The 8077-nt window shown below is 45.4% G+C and overlaps 1 pseudogene; it reads left to right on the top strand.

The window, feature by feature from the left end:
- The first annotated feature begins 1499 nt into the window (after nt 1-1499).
- On the top strand, nt 1500-8077 carry LOC125991004 (transcription factor IIIA-like; annotated as a pseudogene).

Raw genomic sequence — 8077 nt, 5'->3', positions numbered from 1 at the left:
TTGAATGTTAGTGTTTTTACAGCTAACAGCCGCTGTTCTGTGTAGGCGTGTCTCTCCCCCAAAACTAGCTGGACTCTTAGCACAATAATAGAGTCTTTGAAGACATCTCTCGCCACCCATTGTTAGGTAAATTCTGCTGGATATCAGAGTGTGACGCTGTTAATAAAACAAACAGGTATAACATCTTGTGATTTTTAATTGAGTAAACACGGAGAAACAATCGCTTTTCACGTCACAATAGTTTATTACAGGAAAAAATCAACTAGTTCTTAAAAGCATTACTAATAAGCAGAAACAGGTATAAAACATGGTAAAAATAAAAACATGGTAAAAATAAAAACATGGTAAAAAAAATTTTTTTTCTACAACTCCCAAGGTTTAACATAACGCATGAATGAAGATAACATAGATGGTGTTACTTTGGACCCTATTAGAGTTTTAAACTTCTTTAGCTGGTCCCCGGTTATATCTAGAAATACTGTTAGGATAGTCACCAGTTGGGCCCACATTTTTTTCACAATATTTCCCATTGTGTCTTTCCAAACGTTCTAAATAATAGCGCGACTTCGCTGTTAGTCAATACAGTGTCACGAGCATCTTGTTTTATCATACGGAGCCGCGCAAAGATCTTGCACTCGTGAGCTAGGTCGTGTAGAATGGCAGAAACAGTATTGCGAATGTTTATAAGAGATGCTGAGGTTTTAAAATAGAAAAGCATTGTCGACAACGTATGGAGGAAGTCATCATTGCACAACTCAGCCGCCACTGCTTCAGAATTCACGTAGAAATAAAAGCTTCGATCCTCAACATACAAGCACGTATGATGCATCTGGCTAAGATCATCAAGAGCACATCCGTCACATGTTATTTTCGCATGCTTCATTAAGGCATCATACAAAAGATGAGCCACCATCAATTTCAGGCGTGTGTAATCTTCAATCACCAGCTATTTAAGAGGCTCTACCGTCATATTATATTCTGCGTCCTGTTGTGTGCTGATTCTCACAGGTGTCGACGTCACCGTAGGAACGATGCCAAACTCAAGGTCCAGCGGGGGGTCGTTGTCAACAATCCTGTCGTCAGCCTCCTCAAAATCACCGGGCACCTCTGTCTCTGTCTCTCTGAGCATGACTCTTATGTCAGCAGCAGACAAGCAGGGCAAATCCATGCCATTTTCAGGATAGCGTGCGCATGCCTCGTCAAACAGCTCGATGGGTCGAGACAAGGACCACGGTTCATGCTGTTGCTGCTGCTGCTGCTGTTGCTGCTGCTCCATCGTGCTTGTTAGGTTGTACCCCGAGGTTTCAGGGGTTTCAAACACGTCAAAGGTTGATGACAAAGCTCCGTAGAGAGAATCGGGTTGCAGATCGTCGAGGCAGATCGGTGACATGCGTTCGCTCGGGTCGGGAGTAGGCAATGGAAGAATCTCAAACATTTCCACCTCTGTCGCTGGCGTTGGTTCCGGTTGTTCAGCCGCCGTGCTTGGCCATGGTGCCGCTATGAAAGCCGTGTCCGCATCATCTGTCTCTCCATCAGAGTTGTCAGGGCTGGACCAGAATGTGATGCCAGGCCCATGTTCCATAGGTACAAAACTTGGTAAAAGTCGTCTGGCTAGGATTTTTTGAGCCATCTTCTTTCTCTGTTGTGTGTGTGTGTGTGTGTGTGTGTGTGTGTGTGTGTGCGTGCGTGCGTGCGTGCGTGCGTGCGTGTGTGTGTGTGTGTGTGAAAGAGGCATCTGCAAGTCCGCTCTTATACATTTTAGATAGTTATGCTAATGACTTTGTACAACTCCACCTTTCTGTGACTGCAGGTGAGAAAAAGAGGGGGGCTAGGAGGGGCACAGTCTAGTGTGCTGAGGAGGGGGGTAGTTTAAAGTTAATTTTTTTTGTAAGGGTTAATCTAAAGTCAGTTTACGTTTCACTCCGACGACGTTTGTCCAGACACGGCTTGATAGAAAAAGTCCCGTAATACTCTCACCAAATGCTTGCATCCTTTCATACCAGGCCAGGGATGTCAAAGTCAAACACACCGAGGGCCAAAAAAAACAAATTTGCTACAAGCCGAGGGCCGGACTGGTTCAATGTTTATTAAAATATATCGGAATGATTGCACATAGCCTTTTGAACTAAGACCTAACACAGTGTACATTATTTAATGATTAAATGAATATGGCAAGATTTTGTTATGGCTCTGTCAGTAACTTCAAGGGAAAACATTTTCAACAGCCAAACAGCAAAAAATTCAATTGTTTTAAAAACAAAATGTGTTTCTTAATATCAACATAAATGCATAAGTAAAAGTGCATGCATTATAAACTGAAAATGTATTATTGTGCTGCTCTATGATCTACCAATCATTGCTTTCAAATCGTAAAATAAAAAAATAATCAAATCAGTTGTATTCTTTCTCATGGCTCTTATCTGCAATTTTCCCTTGGTCCATTCAACTGAAAAATAAATATAAATAAATAAAATTCAAAAATTTACGGCACACAGACAAAACAATACTTTCTTCAAAGAAAAATCACATCTTGTAGAAACAAATGTAAAAATGTAACCGAATTAAAAAACGGAAAATACGTTACTGTTCTGTGATCCTCACTTGTCTGAGGCTGAGCCTGATACTTAGAGGTGTCTCATTGTTTGTACAAGTTCATCAATGTTCGGGGTTAGGCTCTGAGGCTCAAAACCCGTTTTTGATCAACTCTCCTTCTGCAAAGGGCCGGGCTGATTTGGCGATCTCTTTTGCCACAATAAAGCTAGCCTTGGCAGCAGCCTCGCTTTGTGATTTAGCATACGTGAGCATAGCCTGTCTGGACTTAAGGCCTCGTTTTAATTCTTCCACCTTCTGTAGCTTTTGTTCATATTCCATATTCTTGTCTTGGTCTGTGTGTTTCTTAGACGTTTGATAGTGCCTTCTTAAATTTAATTCTTTCATTACAGCCGCATTTTCTCCACACAGAAGACACACAGGTTTGCCTCTTACCTCCGTAAACATGTACTCTGCCTCCCACCTGGCCTGAAACCCCCTGTTCTCAGCGTCCACCTTACGTTTAGCCATTTTTGAGGAGGGGGGTATCAGAAAGTTGAACTCTGCTCTGACTACTGATGAATAATGAAGCCGCTTGTGCGAGCTGCAGGGACATCGCGGGCTACCGTTGCATTGTGGGAAATGTAGTGTTGGTGCGTGCAAAACACCAGCGGGCGGCTGTGGCCTACGGGCCGGTTCTAATAGTAATTCAATATCATCCAGGGGGCCATAGATAATCAATTCGCGGGCCGGATCTGGCCCGCGGGCCGTAACTCTGACATATGTGTACCAGGCAGTCAATGGCATATTCAATATTGTCTGGAAAACTCCACATTCGCTATTAAACACTTCTAGCTTTAGATACATTAGATCGATTAGCTCTCCATCTTCTGTCCCATCAACAGTTTGAGGAGAAACTGTAAGCCGGAAAAAACATCTTCCGCTGGCTGTAATTCTTGAAATCCAAGTTACATTCAGCTCACCTTCTAACCCTATTCATTGAGAAATTCAGTCAAAACCTCGGGCAGGAGTTGATTTAAAACACCCCATAATGCCGACTCCACTATTGTTTGTCAAATTACACGCGACAACACCTTGATTTTTTCTCTTTCAGATAACTTTGGCACCATGCTGACGACACTTCAATGATTTTCTCAACAAAACCCCCTTGATCCTCTAAACTATTGTTTTTCGAATTACATGCAACTCTCTTTCAGATAACTTTGGCACCAATTAATGCCGACTCCACTATTGTTTGTCAAATTACATGCGACTCTCTTTCAGATAACTTTGGGACCATGCTGACGACTCTCACGACCCCCACACTGACACAAACACCCCTCCCCTTCGCCTTCTCAACAAAACGGCCCCCTTCAACCCACACGTACTGACTGGTAGCAAAGCTAGCTCAGATGCTGCACCTGTTTTGATTCATAAAAATACATGCCCATACATATCCACATCTAAAAATGGCGCCAGCAAACCAAAATGGCGACAGTCAAAGATGGCGCCGTCACGACTAGCGCCATCTTGATGCCGCCGACCCCGCCCCAACCCAAAAGGGGGTGATTTATGATACCATAACAAGTCATAAAAAGGTCATACAATTTTATGACCCCTAACTCATTTGCATATGAATAGACATCAAGGCCTGGAGCATTCTTCTATTCTCTCCACCAAACGCGCAACCGTAGCGCGCCGCCGACTGCGCAACTGCTCCGCGCTTGTCGCATTATTGTGAAAGAGCGGTCGCTAAAATTTAGAAAATATTTTTAAAGTCCTGATGTACTTTCCAAAATTTAAGTTGACCTCAGTGCGCAGGGAGCTTAATTTCGTCCGATCGCGCATCTGCAGCACACCGCCAAACGCGCAACCGTAGCGCGCCGCTGACCGCGCAACTGCTCCGCGCTGGTCGCATTATTGTGACAGAGCGGTCGCTAAAATTTTGAAAATATTTTTTAAAGTCCTAATGGACTTTCCAAAATTTAAGTGGACCTCAGTGCACAAGGAGCTTAATTTTGTCCGATAGCGCAACTGCAGCGCACCGCCAAACGCGCAACTGTAGCGCGCCGCCGACCGCGCAACTGCACCGCGCTGGTCGCATTATTGTGACAGAGCGGTCGCTAAAATTTTGAAAATACTTTTAAAGTCCTAATGGACTTTCAAAATTTAAGTGGACCTCAGTGCGCAGGGAGCTTAATTTGGTCCGATCGCTCAACCGCAGTGCGCCGCACTGTCGCATTGTTTTTGGAGCGTCTTTGTGTTTTAGATTCAAGATTCAAGAGTTTTTTATTCGCCATGTTTGAGCGTGCCAAACAAGGAATTTGACTTCGGTAAATCACAGCCTCTGTTCAACATTTAGGTGACTAACAACAACACTCAGGACATGTGAAAAACGAAAGATATTCTCAAACATCCCCTGATCTTAAACTGATCTTAAACTCCCAAGAGGGCAAGGAAAAACTCAAAACTCCAGCTAGGGGAAATGAGAAACCTTGAGAAGAGACCACAGATGGGAGGGTCCCTCACGAGGATGACCAGGCTGCAATGGATGCAGAGAGTACACATAGTACAAACAGTGTAGACAAAAAAGGTGTGGAAAGCGGGATGTTATTTTAGGATGGCTTTACTGCTCCCACTTGCTTCCTTTGGAGGCATGATTAGAGTTGATGCAATCCTCAGAGTAATGAGAATGTAATAACGAACGGAGTCAGTTGGCATGCGGGTCCTCCCGGCTCATCTCGCGAGGTTCGACAACCGAATTTCGTCCGACATCCGAAGCAAAAAAAATCTCGAATTTTTTGTTCGAATACCAATTTGTTCGAGACCCGGAACGTTCGAAAACCGAGGCTCCACTTGTCAGGATTGAGTTAAGCCAGGGCGACCAAATGCAGCTTGAACCAGGATTTATTGAAGGGAAGGGGGAAAGTGAACAAAGGAACCGGCGGAAAGAGGCTCACGGACAGCGAGCGGGAAACGGGATTCATTCAAACACATTCGGTATAATAACACCATCAACTACAAACCAACAAATACAAAATTAAAACATCAATGTCGGCATAACATGTGTCGGCTGTAAATGGTTTTAGCAGCAATGCTGTCTGTCACTCACTCGTGAAGCAGCGCCAGCGAGCGTTAGATGGAGGAGGGACTTTACGAGTCAGTGACGTAACTTCCCGTTCACGTTGGTGAATTGCATTTCCCGTTCACCAACGAACGAATCTGTGAGTGAACGCATCACTCAGTGAGTGATTCACTCAGTGAGTGAATCATTCACTGAGTGAATCACTCACTGAGTGAATCACTCACTGAGTGATTCGCATTTCTAGTTCACCGCGAGAACGGATCAGTGAGGGAACGAATACTGGCTTTCCCGTTCGCGAACGAGACAATGAGTGAACTGCCTTCCTGTGCATCAACGGATTAGTCAGTGGACGTGTTGCGTCTCCTGGCGTGAACTATGTAAACCAAAATGTAGATTCACGAATTACTTATAGTAGGTTTTAAATAACGTGTATACTGTGTATATATGTTTCTAATATATCGACTGCAGTTCCACATTCGATTGCTGGTTTGAAATGTATTTTTATTATTATTATTATTATTAATAATTTATTATTATTATTATTATTATTATTATTATTATTATTATTATTATTATTATTATTATTATATGTATGCATATATATGCCTAAATATTGTTATCCAATATATCGACTGCAGTTTCATATTAGATTGCTGGTTTCAGATCCATCCATCCATCCATTTTCTGAACCGCTAAGTCCCCACGGGGGTCGCAGGCGTGCTGGAGCCTATCCCAGCCGTCATCGGGCAGTAGGCGGGGGACACCCTGAACCGGTTGCCAGCCAATCGCAGGGCACACAGAGACAAACAGCCATTCGCACACGCACTCACACCTAGGGACAATTTGGAGTGATCAATCGGCCTACCAAGCATGTTTTTGGGATGTGGGAGGAAACCGGAGTGCCCGGAGAAAACCCACGCGGGCTTGGGGAGAACATGCAAACTCCGCACAGGGAGGGCCGGAGGTGGGATCGAACCCGCACCCTCCTAACTGTGAGGCGGACGTGCTACCCAGTGCGCCACCGAGCCGCCTCTGGTTTCAGATGTACTTTAATTATTATTATTATTATTATTATTATTATTATTATTATTATTATTATTATTATTATTATTTTAATAAACATTTAAGTTAGAACTTGTCTGGTGTTTTACTCCTTGTTTTTATATTCGCCAATCAACACAAAAATCAGACATTTGCTTAACTGCTTTATATGACAAGATGTACGTATATGTATTTTACGTTGTTATATGAGTTGGAGACCCCAAAATTAACAAATGTCAGCACAACGTTTTTTTTTTCAACCTTTTATTCAAACACAAACACTTTCGATATATAATAACACCATCAACTACAAGCCAACAAAAACAAAACCAAGTCTGGCCGCGCGCATCACTTCGGCGGAATGCATGCCGTTCGGTCGGAGAGCAAGTTGTACGCGTGCACGGCGGACGGCTGCGACTTCGCGTTCAAAAAGCACCAGCAGCTCAAGGCGCACATGAGCGAGAGCCACACGCACTTGCCCGCCTACGCCTGCCCGCACGACGGCTGCGGCTTACGATTCAACTTCCCGAGCCGCCTCAAGCGACACCTCAAGGTCAGTGGCGGGAAGGGACAAAAAGGGGAAAGAACCCCGTGTTATGTTCCGGACACGATGAATCGGTACTACCTCTAGAGAAATGAAGCTATTTGACCCGCTTCCATTCACTTAGTTTCTTGGCTGAAATATGTGAACCATCAGACAGACGGACTCATGGAAATGTTGGATACGCTGTCAACGATGTTGACCGTGCTCATTTGTTGTTGTTGTTGTTAAACTAGTTCTACTGGAGCACTAAAGGCTTTGCTGTCTTTGCCGTCCGTCCAAGGTTCATCAAGGCTACCCCTGCAACCAGCCGGGCTGTACCTTCACAGGCGCCACCTGGACTGAGTTTGTGAGGCACCGCAAGGCGCAGCACCAAACTCGAGTGTTTTGTTTGGAATGCGGCAAGGCTTTCCGTGACTCCTGATTCCTGGAGCAGCACGGGCGCGTGCAGGCCAACACGCGGCAGGTGTACCGGTGCTTGCAAGACCACTCCGGCCGTGCCTTCACCACCCCTTTCAACCTGCAGAGCCACTTGCGCTCCTTTCACGGCGGGCTGTGACCCTTTGCCTGCAACCACCCGGGCTGCGGCCGGACCTTCGCCATGGGGCAGAGTCTACGGCGCCACGGCGTCGTACATGACCCGCGGCGGAAGAAGATAGCGCGGCCCAGGAGGAGGTCAAGGTCTCTGATGTCCCGCTTAAGCGGGTGCAGCGACCAGGTGGCTGAAGGGAAGGCGTCCGAGACCCGGGAGGCGTCCGAGGCCCGGGACGCTCCTGAGACGCTGCAGCTGCTCCATCTCCTGCGGGACACGGCCCTGTTGGGTGAACACCCTCAGGAACTGTCGGTGGCGCTGATGTCGCCGCTCATGCTGTAGATGAACC

Source organism: Syngnathus scovelli, chromosome 21, assembly GCF_024217435.2.
Source record: "Syngnathus scovelli strain Florida chromosome 21, RoL_Ssco_1.2, whole genome shotgun sequence".
In the NCBI taxonomy this organism is placed as follows: domain Eukaryota; kingdom Metazoa; phylum Chordata; class Actinopteri; order Syngnathiformes; family Syngnathidae; genus Syngnathus; species Syngnathus scovelli.
This window is presented reverse-complemented; position numbering and strand designations above follow the sequence as displayed.